Source organism: Chroicocephalus ridibundus, chromosome 7 (genome assembly GCF_963924245.1).
Source record: "Chroicocephalus ridibundus chromosome 7, bChrRid1.1, whole genome shotgun sequence".
Lineage (NCBI taxonomy): Eukaryota > Metazoa > Chordata > Aves > Charadriiformes > Laridae > Chroicocephalus > Chroicocephalus ridibundus.
Window position 1 is genome coordinate 3,050,285 of NC_086290.1, and position 19,920 is coordinate 3,070,204.

The following is a 19,920-nucleotide window of genomic DNA, read 5'->3' on the forward strand; positions in this document are numbered from 1 at the left end:
ATAAATAAACTTACTGAAAAAAGTCAGAACTTCTGGAATTGTAGTCAGGCTCCTGAGCTTCAGCTGCTGTTCAACTGTGAGGACAACAGCTATCTAACTTATTACTTATATACAAATGTATAACATAAATTATTTTACTTACCTTTGCTGTCTGAAGGAAACAGATTTCAAAGATCTTGTCTGTAAACGATATATTCTTCAATATTTATGCCTCCAATGACCATCATCGTCAACAAGGATCTGAAGAAAAACATCACGAAGCCAGGTTAGTTGCAACTAGACTTAAGATTTTCACAAACTGTGTTTCTTTTATTAACAAGGCACTAAGTAAAATTTTACATTTCATACATTCATTTATTAACTGCTGTTAAAAACAAAGAGACAAGCACCAGAGCCATTTCACGGGAAGGCATTTGCCTATTTGAGGCATAGAGCAATTACTCCACATGGGTATATTTAAGACTAAACACGCCAAACGTAGGAAATTCAGTTATCATACCAAAATAACAACAACAGTAATTATCCCATGAGCTGAAGATTAAAAAAGACAAATAAAATTACAAATTAGTATTGAAGTGTGTTATATTATAAAGCACTAATAGATTATCAAAATTTAAACCACCTCTCTAAGCTTTGAAAAGCCAAATTGAAGGTAACTTTGAGACAACGTCCCTAAAAAGGCCAGTTAGGGTTTTATTAAGACAACTCCACATTATTCAACAGTATAACCATACAGTATCATTTATTAGCGCTGTTTTCATATTTCAGTGCTGTAACTATGGAAAGATGAATTAAATAAAATAAATTACTTGCTTATGGTAAGGTCAGCACCAAATGAACTAGTCCATGTACGTATTTCCTTTGGAATCAACCTATGCTAAAATGCCCAATAGCTCAACTTTTTTCTTCAGGTCTCAACTTCTTTTGTTGAATGAGAAACCCCTTGTCTATTTATTAATACCACAATAAAATTACCACGGAGTAGTTGAGGTTGGCAGGAACCTCTGGAGAACATCTGGTCCACCCCACCTGCTGAAGCAGGGCAACCTAGCGCTGGTGGCCCAGGACCATGGTCCAGTTGGACTTTGAACATCTCCTCCATGGGAGGAGACTCCACAGCCTCTCTGGGCCACCTGGTCCAGTGGTCAACCACCTTCAAGTAAAAAGGTGTTTCCTGGCCTTCAGAATGTCCTGATGTTCTCTGCTCTGAAGAACTTTTACTTAATAACGGAACTTCAAAAGTCAGGGTAACCAACCCTTACGTACCTGCTCACCAGTATATACCACATTAAGCCCCACTAGTCCCCGTATAACCTAACACGCTGCAACGCTTTTGAAATCTTTCAGTCCTCATTTAGCAACAGAAAAAGCTTTTGTTTTGTAAAGAATTCTCCCCTCTACTTAGTCAATTCCACTTGGTTTAATTTTTCTCAGTTTAGAGAGGAATCCAACTCTGAGCAACGGAAAACCCTTTACCGATTCCTCTGACAGCACACGACCACAGCAGCAATCCGACTCAGGTTAACACAAGCAACTAATTCATCATCTTGAATATATATGTGTTTTAAAACATGATTTATCTATTTACTAATTTATTTATTTGCAGGCCTGAGACATCTGATTGCCAGCAGCCAGGACGCGTGTGGAAAGGTGACCACATCACCAGATCACTTCGCAGCTTCTGTGGACAATTTATTGCTGCTTAAAGCCATAACAGTTAAATACCTCCAATAGCAAAACTGCGAAGTTTTTGCAGTTTGCCTCTATCAATGCAAAAAGTTATTTCAATCTCAGCTTTATCTGAATTGTCCATGTTTGTTTCTTCTGAATTCAATCCAAAGCCCCACAACTTCCATCACCTGAGAATGAACACCTTTCAAATCAACTTCTGCGAAACAGCAAGTTATCGAATACTTAAATAGATATTCTTTGCTCTTTCTAGTACTTCCAAAAATTTAAAACCCCTGTAGAAAAAAATAACTGTCAGATGAGTCTCTGAAATAAAATTGCATTGGCTATACCATGATTATGCTAACTCTCTTTTTCTAATGAAAAATCTGAAAAAGAAATTGGATGTACACTGTGCCTTGATGCTTGCCAAACTGAGACTTGATGGATTGGTACGGAAAAAAATTCCGGATACAAAATGACCCTATTAAAGTATTAAAAAGCTGCTGTGTAGGAACTGAAAGCGATGCTGCCCCAGCAGACTGCCGCTGCGTTTTCAGATATGGTTCAAGACAGGGTTGAGGGGCAGGAGAGGAATGGAAAATGTATTTCAAATAATTTAAGGCTAACGAAATACCTTGAAGCACACAGAAGCAGCCTGTGAAACAAATGGGCGCACAACAAGTTCTGCTGATAAACAACCCCATCTCAGACAGCAAATGTTGCTCTGTGAAGGTACACCACGGGAATATTAAACCCAAAATAATTACCTTTAATTCAACAGGTCTACATCTTGTGCAGTCGTGACATACCCTTCTTTTGTCAGCTACGCTTGGCTTTGGCTGTACTGTACTTGTTTTATTTGCCAAACCAATAAAGTCAGAGGAACAAACTGGTACGGAAGCCAAAGCAGAATCCATCAGCAGATTTGTTTAATAAGCTCAGCGTGGAAGATGGTTATCAGCGGTCAGAGCAGAAAGCGCACCTGCTGACAGGGAGACCTTAACATGGAAGATGCACTGAGAACTGGAGGAAAAACCGCTTCTTTAAAGGCAGAACACATACTATGGCGCAACTACAGGGAAACGAACACGACATTTCATTGTGCCATTTTAAACAATCATTCTTCAAAGTGGTTCAGAGTCTGTGACTTGTTTTCCCTAAAAGCAACTTCGCGCATGTAATTCGGTACTGTGGCTTTCTCTCAACTGCCCTTCCAACTTAGCATCCAATTTTCTTAAGAAGTTGAATCATACCCAAATTTCCCCAGATTTTTGAAGTGCCACTGAAAAGATTTTTTTTTTTCACCTGACAAGTAAATCATTCTCACTTCGCTTTCTGTCTTAATAGATATTTTCTTTTTTTGTTGGCACTGAAATGCACAACCAAAATCCAGATACTTAAACTCTGCTCCCATTGCAGACGTTATTTCTGACCAGATTTAATCATCTTTCTCTCATACATGACAACCACAATAATTGTAAGGGTATCATTAATTTTGTTCTCAAAACCTCTAAGCCTTCTCAAAGGAATTTGAGCATCACATCACAGGGAAAAAGTTTCTTCTGTGTTAAACCCGCGTTTCAGGGGAATCTTCTGAATCTCTTGGGACCCGTTCATTTTACTGAACGGCACCCAAGAATTTTGTTATTTTTTTCTTTATATGATTTTATGATCATCATTCCAACAGCCAGAAGCAGTCACTATGATCTCATCTTCAATTACCGTGAATTTACCAATGGAATTAAAACATTTTCTTTTTAATACCACATTATCTTATTTACAATACCTGGTTCCTATATGTCATTTGCCACTGACACAAAAAAGTCACAGTTACATGGCACTAGAAATACGTGGACAGTCGTGAAGAGACTGAAAACAGACATTTTCTGTCTTAAAGTCTATATTCTCTATTTTTATATATTTTTTAAATTCTCTAGCACCTTGTTTTGAATGTTGTTCCTCTAAATATCCTAGAGTATGAAGAGTTGGTTCTACAAGATTCTGCGTGCTTGTCTGGTGCCAACCCACAAAACATATGTCTCTGCTCAAATGGAAGAATCTGTTTTGATTTTTTTTTTTTTTTTAAAATTTCTTCCTGGACTTGGGACAAAACATTTATTTGGATACAACTCAACATTTTGTATCTTCTGAGATATGAAACTTTCTCAATCCCAAATATATTTTCCTTAGTTTATTCCCAAACAGCAACTTTGAAGAAGCTACACCATCTGAACACATGACGATAATCATTCAAAGCAAATGCTCAAAAATCATTGGGGAAAAATAATAAATTGGTTTTAGACATTATTTTTTATGCCCGTGGGTGCTACTAAGTCTTAAAACCATCAGATTTATTTTTAACCTAAATAGTTTATTGCGTAGCTATGCAAAAACATCGATATATTTGTCTAATGTCATTAGCTTTCCATTTGTTCCCACTGTAAATAGCTTTTGTACTCTATTTTTGTATTATTTGGGATAAGGTAGATTTTTTCCCCGCTGTTATTGACACAACAGCACAAAGCATTGTTGAAACATTTTACCAAAATACCTCAAACGCAGAAAATGATACGGCGCAGACCACCCTGACCCCGCCACCGCCTTTCTTTAGAGGAGTCTCTGCCCGGTCCAGAGCTCCGATGGTGAAACCTCGTTTCTCCCCGGGCTGTGGAAACCGTCCGCGTCCACCCCATGCTGGGGGTTTGCTTTTAATTAGAATATCACAAATGCAAACAAAAACACACTAACCTCAGGAATTAAATATTTGCTTTAGTTTCAGCAAATTAGCTTCTTGAAAGAGCCAAGTTCTGCACAGGCATAAATCAAAAGTAACTTTGACGAAGTTACATGTGTTACTTTAAATCACACGGGTGAAAAACACGCCTGCAATTCATATAGATGTTTAGGTATTAGAAGAAAGCTATTAACTTGGACAGGTGCAAAATTTCAGACCATTTTCTTTTGGATAAGGGAATATAAGCGCGAAATACTACAAAGGCTTTGCAATCTCCATCAGTCATTTGCCTCTGGGAGGTATGTTTTGCTTAGTTCTGAGAAAAAACCCGAACTTAAGAGTCATATGAAGATTATTTCATACTAAGACAAGTATACACAGAAAACATCAGAAATTTTAGTGTGCATGACAGAAAATCTGTGTATAGCTACCCGGGGCGAACTGAAAGTCTTTTCTATGTGTTTTTTTACTGACAAATTTAAAGGACTAATAGATTTGTAAAACACCGAAGGGATCTTTGTTTTCCAGCTTTCTATTTTTACGCCCGTAATCACGGACGGACGTGGCGTGCTGGCGATCACACCTGATGCGTGCGGCGGGAGAGGACGAAAGCCCCGGGAAGCAGCAGTGCCCACAACGCACCGCGATCCCCACCAAGGTTACCTTCTCCTCCCGTTTCAGAACCCGCCAGATGATTCAACTCAAGTTGGAAAGGCCATAAAAGGAATAGGAGGAAAACCACCTGAGTTTCTTTTTTTTTTTGTTCCACAGTAATGCAGACAAGTCAGCCTCGGTATTTTCCTAAATCAAGAATTTTAAGAAAGAAAAGAAATAAACCGTGTCTGTCTTGCTTTCGTGAGAGACAAGCGAGAACTAATGAGATCGCATGACAGATGACTCTGCTCCAATATCGTTCTAAGAAAGAATTTCATCCTGCTTTTAACTGTTATTTACCATTTTATCGACGCCAATATAACTGCACTTTCTAATTATCATTTAAAAAAAAGACATTTTAACTAAAAGTATGAAAGCCTCACTAATTTCATCACTAGTAGGCTGGGGAAGGCCAGTCTCTGCAGTTCTCGAGCGTCCTCCAGCAGCACTCAGGCCCACGTCATTAATGAAATTTGTCATTGCGCTGAGCAAAGCGGGACTTGGTGACGCAGCTCCCCACAGTCCTCAGGGCAAAACGCCGCGCTGTGGGGCTCCTTCCACGGGGGCACCGTCTCTGTAACTGATACTTGCATATATAGAGATATAGATGCTATATTTAAGTCTAAACCATATGTGCATACATATAAATACCATATTTATAAGCATATATAAAACCCAAAAATGTATTTTCTCTATGTAGTAGTTACACTGATACTTTATTTTTTAATATAGTCAAAATCCCAGTACTATTAAAAGTTCTGAGAACCGAAATAATATTTCTGAAAGAAAAAAAACACCAAATAACAACCCTCAATGAGACACTACTACATTATAAAGCAATCCCATTTCTCTTCCAAACATGAATATCTACATTTCTTCCCTTTCTAGGTTATTTATAAATACTGTTTTAGCAGCTAATCTCTCTTTAAAGCTCAACAGTGTAACAACTTCTTCTACAATTACCAAAAGCAAAATTCTCCATGGAGATTGTCTAACGTGCAGCCATCTCTTGGAGTATCATAGGACTTTAGGCAGTATATCTTAGGAAACTAAAACTATACTTGAGCCTACAAAAGGGGTAGGACAAACTAAAAGAGAAAAAACCAAAAGGAACACACAGAAAACCACCCAAAACCTCCCCAAAAGTCCCCTATCAACCCAACCACTAACGGAGTGTGCTCCCCTCGCTTCAGTCCCCGCCACGGAGTATGTTCTGCCACGTCATTCACAAACACATGAACACAGCATCTAGACTTTTCATCCTTATTCTCACTTATTTGGTACTACGTTAATAGTAGGGCATGCTCTTGGAGCCAGAGAGATTTACATGAGCACGGAAGTTATGACTCATTCAACCAAGCACGGAGAAGCTTTTGCATCCATTTATTCCATATCTCAGGTGGTCTTTGAATGGGGCTGCCCAACCAGCACCTACACCATCTGCAGCCATAGGAAGATGAAGAACGTAGGGTTTAAACTCTAGTTTATCAGAAAGGAATGACAAACCAGGAAAGCGAGTGCTTCCATGGGAACAGGAGGAGGATCAGGAGCAGACCAAAGCAAAGCTGGAGTGGGAACCAGGAGGTACTACAAACATCAACGGGAAAAACCTTGCCTTGCTATGAGTAGCCCAGAAATTAAGATGAGAAGAACCCTTCATTCATGTAAGCTCAACATGGGAAAAGTGAGGGAAAAGTAAGCCCAGTGTTGCCCTAAGAGAATTATTATCCACAGCAAACTAGGTCATAGAAGTGAGTCGGGTTTACTAAATATGTACTTTCTTTGTAGTTAAGCAACCACTGTCAAAGTAATGAGATTTACTCACGTTTCACCCAAGTACTCTTTTGAATTCTGACTAATTAAAATAACCACTAAATGACCAGTCACACATGCTGCACCTTTCAGTGAAGATGATGCATCAGCAAATTTGAACAATCTCTCAGAAAAGAAGATGGTTTTGACCTTTTTACCATTTCCATATACCAAAGAACATACTTTGCATCTATGCTGCCATTCATCCAAACATCTACTGTATCTAAAATTATGCTCTCAAATGTAATTCATTTCCCAAGTCATGTGAAGGTGACAGAGGTCTTACTTTACTAACGGAAAACTGTGGCGAGTGATTTTTAGTGACCTTCGCAAATTCTTGCGATGTTGGTGACACAGTTGGAAACAAAATACAACATTTCTGTCAACCGTAATTTTGTGGTCACAACACTGCAATGATAGTTGAAATTCTTCTGAAAACGTGAAAATGCATAAATCAGGAAAAATGAATGAAAGGATTAGGAATACTACTTATTGTTTATTTTCGGATCGAAGAAAGAACACAGAAAAATATTTTTAAAACTGTGCAAGTATCACTGTGCTTTATACCGCAATGTTCTTCCTCTACTGTTTAGATGGTTCCAAAAATATTCACCCCCGAATATTTGTGGCAGTTACTATCACCCTAACAGCATTTTATAGCTCCAGGGCAGCCTATGTCTGTAACAAATCTGTAGAGAACTGATGTCATAGTAATAATTTTTCTAAACATAGAACTAAAGACTGAAGGAACTGCATTATAGAACTGTAGATACAAAGCTTTAGTTTCTGAATGGCTATTTCCTATCAATAATTGCATTTAAAACTTGCAAAGATGTTACAAGTTGGACTAAAGTTCTATTTTTGGTTGATTTTGAGAGAACTGTGTACTGACATTTACTATTATAAAATAATTAGTGTTCCTGTGCTTTCAAACAGCGAATACCAGAAATCATGACACGGAATCAAAAACTGAAAAGAGGACAGTACACAGCAGATAAAACACTGACGTCTCTTCAGAGACCTTCTTTTAAAATGGAAAAAATGGCACAGTGTTGAGCCTCAATTGTTTGAAGAAATATTCTTCTCCTCCAAAATCAAATGAGAAACATTTAGAAGCACAAAATGCTGTAAATTTAAGAATGTATGAATTTGTGATGATTACACAGCAAAAGAAAAAGAAAGCATCTCTTCAGATATGTCTCTTATTTTCTGTCTTCTTTAAAGAACAGAAAAGGCAATCAAATGCAACAGAAAAATTGTATTAATTGGCTGATCTTGTGACGGTTTCCATTCAACAGTATTTTTCCATTCATTTAGTTGAAGGATAATTATTCAGCACGAACTGTGAAGTTTTATACCACGTTTCAAGTACCAATAGGCAGAATGTTACTGCTTTGTAGGAAACTGGGACCAAAAGAGGAAGGACTCAGGGACACCGGCAGAGCCCCCGTTACCTGCTCGGCAGAGTCGTACCTTAATCTCAGGTACCGGGGCAGCCACAGGTCCGAGGGCACCAATTATCCGTGGCAGGCACTAGAGCAATGGTCCTTTGTTACCTCTGGCCAGACTCTCAGAAGAGCTCAATACCCTGCTGTGCCAGATGACTTTCCCACCTGACAGAAAAGAAAAAAACAAACCCCCAAACCCCACTAACAAAACCCCACAAAGACGTGAGAAGAGGCACGGGGGGTGACGGCACTACAAGGAATAGGATGGCAAACGCTGCCGGACCAGAGCACAGAGCTCCTGACGAGCAGCGGAGGATTCGGAACAGGGCACTGCTAAATCTTCAAAAATCGTTGTAGGTAAAACGCAAACTCCTATGGAACAGCTGGATTTCCAGTTGTAGGAGCGGCATTCACAGCAGTACGACAGGGCGAGCTGTTCTGCCCGGGGGCAGGTACCGCCACGGCTGGGGCTTCCCCTCTCTCTGCACTAGGCCGCATTCTCCTGGTCAGTGTAATTTGTTTAACCTCTATTAATGTTTAAGCAACAAGTCTTCGGGAAATTATAAGTAAAACTACATGAACGTTACCAGGAATTCACAAATATCTTCCCTTTAAGGAAAGGAAATAGAAAAAAGGCCTAGGAAAAGCGTTTCTCTGAAATCTTAAAATCATAGTTAGTAGGTTTCAAGGGTCTTTTCTGCATTTTGACTTCAATATTCAGCCGCTAATAACTGTGGAAAATTTCCCAGAAAAAGAACCATTTTTCGTCAGTATTTTAACATCTGTAGTTTTACAAAGGATTTCTCTTTTGATGCAACCCCTAGAAATAAATTAATTCACAAGTGCCCCCCCCCCAAATCCCACAAGATTTAACAGAGGAATATTTCTTTATATCAGCAGCGCGCTTTCACCATCAAACTGAAATCTAGTAAAACTTTTAATGCAAGATTAAAATGTTTTTAACGCATGTATCCGAATACACAAGCCTGCCACCCACTTTTTCGGGCTTTACACTCACATGTAGCTATTACTCGACCTGCTTTCCCTTCACCCTGATGTCTGGAGAAGCGCAGGCCAGAAGGGCCACCCGCCTCCTGAAACAAATACCCAACCAAAGCGGAGGCACCGCAGGTCCTGACGATGGGAAAAAACAAAGATGAAAGGTAAGGAAAAAGCAGATGAAAGCTGGGGACGTGCCCTAAATACCGACATCTCTCATTGTCTGAGCGTCGCTTTGAAAAAGACCCCTAGAACACAGGAAAGATTTTTCTAAAGACAAAGAATAGTTATCAAAAGCACGAATTAAACAGGAAATAACAGAAGAAAACAATTCTCTAGTTGGTCAGGTGAGCCAGTATATACTTTGCTTTTGCTTCTAATGGCACTTGAAAAAAACCCTAGTAAATGTATCTTTTTAATCCTGCTGTTTACCTTAATTAAGGGAAACGCTACTCATTCTACAAGCAACATCCACAGAATGCTTAAGCTCCAAGTATGGGTCATATTTACTGTATTTTTCCTCCTCCATTAAGATAAGATTTGTAGCACTGCCATAATTACAATGCTTTTAGAACAAGTCCATATACAAGTATCAAATTCTGATTGATTACTATCAGTAACAATGAATATCATCTTCCAAAACTTCATTTCTTCCTTTTGCCAAACTTAGATCAGCTACTATTTAGCTGATGATTTAGGAGCATCCACAAAAGGCATCAGGAGCAATTTAGTTACACAGGTCTAATTTAATCAAAAATACCTTGTGAGATGATTGTATTACTAACAGAAACGAATTTATGTCTCTCTTCAATTAGGTGCCCAGTACGCACAGATCAGTCCCACAGAACCTGCATATCACTCCAAGAAATTTCACAATACTCCTCAAATGTAATAATGTTTTTTGATTTTTTTTTTTTAATAGCAAATTTATTTGAAGTTACACCTGTATTCCTTCCTTGGTTAAATAAAAGATAAAATCCTATTTCCTCCCAGTTGACTGTGCTGCCTTCTTGAAAAGCAGGCCTTCCAGACACATTAAAAAAATGAAAAGCCTTAGAAGGGGTTTTGCCTTTTTCATTTTTTTTTTTCCCTAAAATAAGGAAAATCGTAATTTTGGACGGACTTTATTGGGTTTTTTACCTCATTTCCCCTCCAATATATTTGGCTGCCAGATTAACGCCACCGTTTCTGTGTGACAAATCTACTGTGCCATTTAATCAGCTTAGTTCAATTGTAATTTTGCGCTATTAACAAAGTGGACTTAGGCATCAGGGAGGGAGCGCTGGTTTCTGCAGGGCTCAAATCCTGTATCCAACCTTCAGATGCCGAGTGACACCAAGCTTCTCCAGGCTACCTGTGCTTTCCGGAGCTCAGGACCTGACTCACGCTGCCAGACATCCCCATTTAAGACACATTCAGTTAAGACCTCACCGCTCTTTATTCTTCTGCAGAGAAAAGATCATCTGCTATTAAAGGACTCGGCGATGTAGGTAACTTCTTCTGAACGGCCTTTCCAGCTCTCAAGGTGCATCTAACACAGCTTTAAAAATTCTGGCTTTAGCTTGCCGTTCCTTCTGATATTTCCGCCTTTATCAGTTTTGTCTCCATCATTACTCTTTCCATCTTATCTTTACTAAAAAGAAAATCTTTCACAGAAACTGCCTTATTCCTCCCAGGGGTTTGAGAAGCACCTCTCTGCGTTAGCGGCACTGCTATCACACGATGACATCTCCACAACAGGCACACGGACAATTAAGTCAGAGGCAGATAAAAGCCGTATTCCCTTCCTACTTGGTTGAAATGAGGTTTGGAAATTTTTGTTAAGAAAATGACCTTGTTAATTTTTTAAGACATCTCCCGGGAGAACCGTAATCATCACATCCCTGCTTCACAGTCGTCAGGAGGAATTACAAGGATTGTGTTGCTTAACTTCCTTAGTATCCAGACTTATCAGGTATGCAGTTTGTCTCTTCCCAGTCTAACAGCAGAAACGGTATTCGTAGTAAATGCCGTTTTGTGGAAGTAATTGATAAGACAGGTTGCTCTCTAAGAAAGGGAAAGATGGAGTGTCTGCATTTCAGTAAGACCCTCTCGGGGCAGCAAGGAGGCATTTGAGCCCAAGGAAAAGTTGCGCTTTAGGTCTTAAAGAGAAGATTTAACTATTTTTATTACATCAGACAAAATATCACATAACATCTCTTCTTTAAATACAGGGCAAATACAGAAGAGGTCTGGAGCCAGGCTAGTCTCCGGTTTCACGACACTTCATTACCAGGTTGGAAGTGACGACTGTCAGATTTCCAAGTTCAGCTGGAACACTGCTCTAATTCAGAGACATGCAGAAAGTAAAGGAAAACACACCCCAAGTTTACTGTTAATTACAGAAAATGAGAATAAGGTGATGTTGATAGTGCTAATAATTTTAAACCATTTTAGAAACAACTTTCATCTTCAGCTACAGCACTTAAAAGTTTCTTAGAAGCACTGCATATTTTAACAGATTTCTTAATCAGCTTCTAATGGTTATCTGGGATATGTAGAAGACTGGAAATATGTATGTGGGGAAAAAGAAAAATCCACAGGCCCTTTTGCACGTATATCTTCTCTAGTCCCAAGCCTGGTACAGAATCGGTCCTCAGCTGCGTGTTTCCTACCTGGCCCTTGCAGGGCTTCAACCGCCCCAATGTGCCGACACAAATATTTGCAGAGCCCCACTGAAAACCACAGCCCTGAAACTATTTAGGCTTATGGCAAACAGCAAACAAATAAAACAAACAAACAAAACCCCCAAAGAAACAAAAATTGAACCTATCGGAGAAAATTTTGCAGAATCCAGCTAGCTACCTTTCCCCCCTCCCAATTAAAGCGCAAAAAAATATTGTTTTATCTACACCATTTCATTAGCCCACAGAAACACCACCACAAGCACTTTCACTGGTGCAAGTAAAAAAGGGGAGAAAGCCTTCATGTGGAAAAGGAATGAACGGCCAAGAGGAAGTGGGCAGAAATTTCTCCAACCGGTTCAGCTGCTGGAGAAAACTGCCTTTTTACAGCAGTGTTGCTGATGCCAGTTTCAATCACCAGTTTAAACCACCAAAGCAATTTTGATCTGCAAGAATTTTATGACACTGGAGATAATACTGGAAGTTTTTTTAAGGAATGACATCAAAAGCTTAGCTAGAAGTATCCATGTCAAAATAATGATATTGTTAAAAATTGTCATCTATTTAACCCATTTAAAAGTTTAAATTCAGGATTTTGGTTTGTTATTTCTTTACCTCCCCTTGGTGGTTAACAGACCACAAATATAATACCCGCTTCTTGCTCTTTTAGAATGATTCTAATCTCAAGTAAAATAGTACAAATGACTAGTAGAATTGCCATCTAGGCCCTACTGATGGTAAATAAAGCAGCAGCATTTATATGCATTCAAAAAAGAAAGAAAAACACTCCTATAAAGGCTTAATAATTTCTTCCAATCTTCTTCCCTTCGTTTTGACCCGCTTCAGCCCAGTTTTTACTCTCCCTTTTTTCAAATTATCTACAATTAAATCCTCAACTACACAGATCTTTGTTCCTACGAAGTCCGACGGAAGGCAGCGAAGCATAGACCCACCACCATCGACTCACTGACCAGATGTGAACTCGGTACCGCGCGATGCCGATGGCCGGGATCGCACCTTCGGTTACTGAAAGCTCTGCAGCATTCGGGCGCCACCACGGCAACTCCCAAGGATGCAGAGATTCACATTCATGCCTCAAAAATTTAATACATTCTTTCATATACCCATATGAGATTATTGTACATTGAGTGGTTAAGCTGAAAGAAAGAAATGGGGAGGGGGGGGGAGGGAAGCAAAAAAAGGGCCTTTGTCCTGAAACAGTCTTGTCTTTGCTTTCTTTGGAAGAGTCATCTAAAAAACCACTCCTGTTGCAGAATGCTCTTTCATGACATTTAGCCTTAATCTTCTCTTTCTTCATTTCACTGCTTTATTTCTAGCTATAAGCCCCTACGCTAGCCCGAATATTTCCTTTTTATCTTTAGTTGTTTACAATTTCAGATATATGTAGGCTCTTAAGTCTTGTCTTGCCTGTTCTCTTTTCTTAGTCTTTCTGTAACTACTTCCTTAAGAGACCAGACAAAGGCACAGTCAGGTGTCTCCGATAAATAAGGCAAACCACCCTTTTAGCCCTGACGTAGCATTAGTAAATCATCTGGCTGGAATCCCTTGGAGTGAGTGTCCACAAAGAAACGGCTGTAAGTCATGCAACCAGTTACATTTTTTTCAGTGGATTGCACTGGGGTCCTAAAATTTGATATTTGTGTCTAGCTCTCACACGCCACGATGCATGAAGCTTTTGTTCTAAAATTCTAAGAAACTGGGTATTTCCTGAAATCCTCCAATTTTGGTAACCTACAGACAGCAAATAAATGCAAGTATGAAAATACACACAAATGTCATCAAACCAAAAAACCCAACCCAAAGCCTTATTCACAGAAATTCTAAACATTTTTGCTGTGCAAAGTAAAAATACAGTGATATGGTTTGATCTGAAATCAACACAGATAAGTAGATGATCGTTAAGGTCCCTTCCAACCTAAACCATTTGATGATTCTACAAAATATCTGTATGTTCACAGACAATCCTGGCCATTTGAAAACAGCATCATGGCAATAAACCCAATGTCTTGGATCAAGAAAAAATAATTAGCACAGAATAAAGGTAACTTTACGATCTATCAGAAACTGATACCAGATTTTTGCACTTTCACGTTCAACTGCTCTGTTTCTGCCCAACACTTCACCCCTCCCCTAGCACTACCACAACCAACCAACCGCACCAGGAGCTCACCTTTAAAACTAACCTGTTTTCTTGCTGTACTAATTGTAATACATCATCATCATACAATCACTTGTGCGGGCAAAAGGCAGGCACTGATAACACGGTAATAGAAACGAGCTACTTTTGGTAGTTTACGATGCACGGAGCACACGGAGGTTCCCATGAGGAGATAAGGCCACACAGGGCACTGCAGAAGAGAGGTGGAGGCCTGTGAATACAGGCATCATCATGGCCACGAGCCAGTCACCCACAGTAAATGTATGCCGACCTATGGCAGAGTATATTTGGCCTATAACCTTGTGTTTCACTTATTCCACAGAAAACCTACACTTGCTATAGATTAGAATCACAGAAACGTGCTGCTTGGAAAGGATCTCTGGAGGCCTCCAGTCCAGCCTCTTGCTAAAAGGAAGTCTAACCAGATCAGGATGCTCAGGGCACTGGCACATCCAGTTTCACATATCTTTAAAGACAGATTTTTACAACCTCTCCAGTGGCTGACTACCTTTATGGTGACTATTTTCCTTACATCTAACTGGAATCTCATTTTTTTCCAACTTGTGTCCATTGCCTCTCCCTGTGCACCTCCGGGACAAATCTGCCTCTGCCTTCTCCATACCCTCCAACTAAGCAGAAATTCACTTTTATAATGCCCCCTCCCTAGATGACGACCAACTCTGTACTTTGAACACCTGTAAACCCACAAGTCTATCTCCTATTCATCTCACAGATAGAAAAGGGGTCCCAAGGCAATCCCAAGCACCAATATAGGCTGGGCAGTGACCGTCTTGAGAGCAGCCCTGAAGAAAAGGACTTGGGTTTGCTGGTGGACGAGAGGCTCAACATGAGCCGTCAAGTGTGCACTAGCAGCCCAGAAAGCCAACCGTATCCCGGGCTGCATCAGAAGCGTGGCCAGCAGGTCATGGGAGGTGATTCTGGCCCTCTACTCCACTCTCGCGAGGTCCCACCTGGAGTACTGCATCCAGCTCTGGAGCCCCTACTACAAGAGAGATATGGAGGTGGTGGAACGTGTCCAGAGAAGGGCCATGAGGATGATCAGAGGGCTGGAGCACCTCTCCTATGAGGACAGACTGAGAGGGTTGGGGTTGCTCCGTCTGGAGAAAAGAAGGCTCCGAGGAGACCTTACAGTGGCCTACCAGTATCTTAAGGGGGCCTACAAGAAAGCTGGTGACGGACTTTTTAGGATGTCGGGTAATGGCAGGACTAGAGGGAATGGACTAAAACTAGAGATGGGACGATTCGGACTGGACGTTAGGAAGTTCTTCACCATGAGGGTGGTGAGACACTGGAAGAGGCTGCCCTGAGAGGTGGTGGAAGCCCCATCCCTGGAAGTTTTTAAGGCTGGGCTGGACGGGGCTCTGAGCAACCTGATCTAGTGGGAGGTGTCCCTGCCCATGGCAGGGGGGTTGGAACTAGATGATCTTTAAGGTCCCTTCCAACCCTAACAATTCTACGATTCTATGATTTACTGCAGAAATGAAGCATAAACACGCAGAAAGTCTGTGCTTTCTGGGAGCAAGAAAAGTTTAATAAATCTCCTTAAATCCAACCAACAACTCCATTTAGTTATTTCAGCTGCTCCTTCCACTATTCAGTGCAACTACACCTTAGCACGCAAATAATTTTCAGTTCCTACTGCCAGCTCAGCAGGGGAAGATTTAAATCTGGATTTTCTCGTACCATAACTTTTCATTTCTTGGTTGTCAAGGTCTGAGATATTCTGAATTCTGTGCACTGTAAGAGAAAGAGATACTGCCAACCAATCTCAATACCTCAGCAAGTTTTTCTTTTTTCTTTTGAAACATAAGGGAATATTTTTGAAAGTAAGCTGGGTCCTTTTAGGCAGCTGAGGTTACAATGTCAGTTCATTGCTGTCACACTTTTGTCGTTAGCAAAAGGTACAGATGCTATGGATTTCTTAGGTGTTCTACCACTTACTGTAAATAATGTTATAATTTAATCATCATCATAATCTTTCTTTTTAATATGCTTTGAAGGTGAATTAGCTTCCATACTAGGGAGGAAAAAACCAAACTGTACAGACGTAGATGTGTTCCCAAATCTCGGCTGCTTTACAACAGACTACAGTAACACACACAAAAAATACTCTTTTTCTGTCTCCACTCACCCTGTAACTGCAAATCACCACAAGCACAGCATCCTCCCACCACCACCTTGACTTCCTCCATACTGTGAGGCTCTTGCAAGGTGCTTAGCTGGTCTCTACTCACCACCGTCCAGCTGGGCACCGGACCTGGTTTGGGCACTGAAGTGCTCTTCAGACCTCTCCCCTTTTAAAGGGCTTCTGGCCCAACACAGCCATTATCAAATACCTTTGGATGAACTGCCACCCAAGATCCAGCTCATTTTATGTCAGGCAAGGTTTTCCAGAGCCCCTAATTTCGTTTGATGTGAGTCTGTGCCACTTCTGAAAACCCACTCATTCATTCCCTCTGCCTCCCCCTGCCAACGCTGGCATTTATGGGGCCACCCAACGAACCACGGCAAGCCAGGCCGAACACCCGATCTGAGCGAAACCTCCTCAGTGGGAGACAGGAGGAGGGTAAGATATGAGCTTTTACTCCTTTTCTGGCTATACGAACGTTAGTACCAATGCAAAAGGAAGCAGGAGGGACACGGGCAGCTGGCTCTCATGCTGTATTCACTCTGCCCCTGTGGCCATGCCTGCAGACTATGTTCGTCAGGACGGCCTTTTCATTGGTGTCAAAGACATTAATACAAATAGTTCAAATCAGGGTTAAGGCTGTCCTTAAACTCCTATGTTAACTTCATGTTACCTTGACAGTTCCTCTTTCTGCAATACTAACAGTCATTTATTTTTAAAAGCCTTGACGAGATGGGTAATTCCTGTAGTATTTTCTACATTCTACAGTTTAACTACGGTTTCTAATAAAAAATTATATCACAAAGCTTCACTGAAATACTTTATAAGAATGGCACCATTCTTAGCTGAATGGGAATTCCCCATGGAGAATAACAGAGTCTAAAATAGCTCCAAGATGTAAATCTCTCATTCGTCTCCCTGGGTGCTCTCATCTGCCTCCTGCTACATCACCAGCACGTACTGAACCCACTCTAGGTTCCCCGAATGCCCCTCCCCAGCAATTCCCATCAGTATTTCCTGAGTGTCTCAAGAATATTGACGTCTCTTCCCAGAACACGTGGTTGCTTTAGCAGGATCTCACGCAGGGATGTGCACGCTGGGGGTGGGGGGAGGCGAGAGAAGCCAGAACGGTCACGAGCATGGAGCCTCCCAGACCCTGCCTCCTGTACACAGAGCTTTCTGACACGCTTGTCTGTCTACTGAAAACCTCCTGTGTGATTTAGGGATTATAAAAAGGAAGACGTTCTTATACTCTTAAAAACAATATACTGAGTGATCAGAACATCCCTAATGCTGCCATAGGAAGCTGTGGAGAAGTATAAATGCCTTCAAAAATGAAACAGTAGTTATGGACGACAGATCCATTAGTAACTATTAAAAACACATGGTGCGAGTCCAAGCTTCATTTCTAGATGCCTGATGGTATCTGAGGTTCTGATAATCGATGATGCATATCTCTATACATGCACTTTTGCTAAGCCCCCGCGCCATCCGTTGTCACAGACAGGATAGAGAAAGGGCCCCCAGCCCTGACCCCGCCGGTGCTCCTGGAGAGGGTGACAGACCTCCTCAGACCACGGACAACCACAGGACAGCAAGGAGAACCGTAGGCTGCTGCCCCTTCCCCTCCACGCATCTGAGTTCAGACACAAAAGCTGACATCATGAGACTCAGGTTTTTGTTTATATGAAAAACTAGAAGCCTTATTAATGTAATTACTTTTATGACTTTTCTTCTTAGTCTCCTCCCTTTACTTCAAGCATGATCTTCTGCCACCCAGCCCCAAACCGATCTCTTCTCTTTGACCACAAATGTTAGGGCTCCTAAAATGTCTTCACCCACTCATCCCCAAAATTAAATCACATTCATATTCACCTGTGTATTCTCTCTGTTGATGTGAGTTCTCCTCCTCATCCCTTATTTTCTTATTTTACATCAATAACAATCTCATAAACTAAAAATATCACGACTACCTCATTTTAGTCTGGTAATAGTTCCTCACATTACAAACCTCTTGGCCTAATGCACTTTCAGTTCTGATGCCCAGTATGATTATATCCTCTGACTTTCATCTTCCCTGCACTTAACCAATTGTTCCACAGGTGGAAAAGCTGAAATATGCTCCATCACTAGTCTTGCATGTCAACGGAGTTACATACATCATTTATCTTCCTCCACAAAAATTGCAGGCAAGCTCGCATCAAACAGGCACTGGGTTCTCACAAAAGATATGGCTAAGTAACTGTAAAAGAACAAACAAAAGAACGTGACAAAACCAAACTGCGGGACACCCTCAGTCTGCCGCAGGGATAAAGCCGGAATGGCCGGTACAGATAGTTCAAGTTAGTACGATCACCTGTCTGGCCGCAAAACCTTCCGCCAAATTTCCCTTCACGTGTTTATTTTAATCTCCCAGGCAAAGCGTTTGGCAAATATTGCTCAGAAGAATAAAACTCTTTCCCTGGTAACTTCGACACTGCCTAGTGAAAGGTCTGTACACCAGCTAACAGAAATCCTGCAAAGCTGATACTGACAGATGATGAAAGCAAGCCTTGAGCCCAGCTATAAACGAAGAACAGAAAATTCTCTAAAAACAAAACAAATGTTAGTGGTCAAGAAGCAGTGGGCTATTTTTCAAGTTTTAATAGGCAGAAGCCTCGCTCATGAATTATCCCCTACTCCTTGACAAAACAGAACAAATTTTGAGACATTAAGTCCAAGATGTCACAGCACTTTGAAGGTTCTGCTCCACCGTAGCATTTTACAGCCATAGTTCAATACCAGCCTTCCCGTACGGCTGACTAAATCCCAGGAAAACACAAATATGACACAGAATACTAAAATTTTAAATTAAAATTTTACAATTACATATTATATACGTAAAGTGTAAAAATAGTCAACAAAAGTAAAACATCCACATGTCAAAATCATTCTTGTGTAAAGCACAACATAGTTACTGCTTCATCAGTTAAAAACAAGTTTTGTTCATCTCGAGATGGAGTCAAAAACTTCATCCTCAGTCTGAGTAATCAAACCACTAGATTTTAAGATCTGAACTATTTCCTCAGCTAAACTCTAACTCTTTAGGGAAGCGAAAAAAAAACCCCAACACAAAACAAAGAAAAGTAGAAGTTTAGATTCTTGCGGGTACTATTTTAAAGTTGATTAATATTTTCAGGATCCCTCTTCTAGGGATATCTGACAACTTGGTTAAGAAGTCCCTAACTACTGCTGCATTTGGGAAAAGAACCTCCATTCTCATGACTGTCTAAAATCAACATAAATAGTAAATACTAAAGTAAGCTCTGTTGTAAACATAAATTAAGAGTCCATAAAACATAAAAATGGCCAAGAAAGGATTTGTTACAACGTTCAGGATAATTATGTGGACGAATAATTGCATTAATTAGTATTTTGAGAGATAATACATCTTAGAGCTGTTTAAAATATGTAAATACGTACATTGTAAATGTGTGCTTGAACTTGTAAATAAGAAAGCAGATTAATGGGAATAAAGATAAAATATATTTCTTAATATTATCTGGTATATCAAAGAAGAGGTAAACAACTGTAAGTGAGGTGTTGAAAAAATTGGGAAGTCAAGGCTTTGA

The 19,920-nt window shown here is 40.4% G+C and overlaps 1 protein-coding gene across 9 annotated transcripts in view; it reads right to left on the reverse strand.

The window, feature by feature from the left end:
* The window catches only part of MBD5 (methyl-CpG binding domain protein 5), a 148,719-nt gene that overhangs the window by 96,495 nt on the left and 32,304 nt on the right, over positions 1 to 19,920 (reverse strand). For all 9 annotated transcript variants that reach the window (XM_063340657.1, XM_063340656.1, XM_063340654.1 and 6 more), the window contains exon 2: positions 143 to 240. The gene's annotated coding sequence lies outside the window, so the exon portion shown is untranslated. The remainder of the gene's footprint in view (positions 1 to 142; positions 241 to 19,920) is intronic.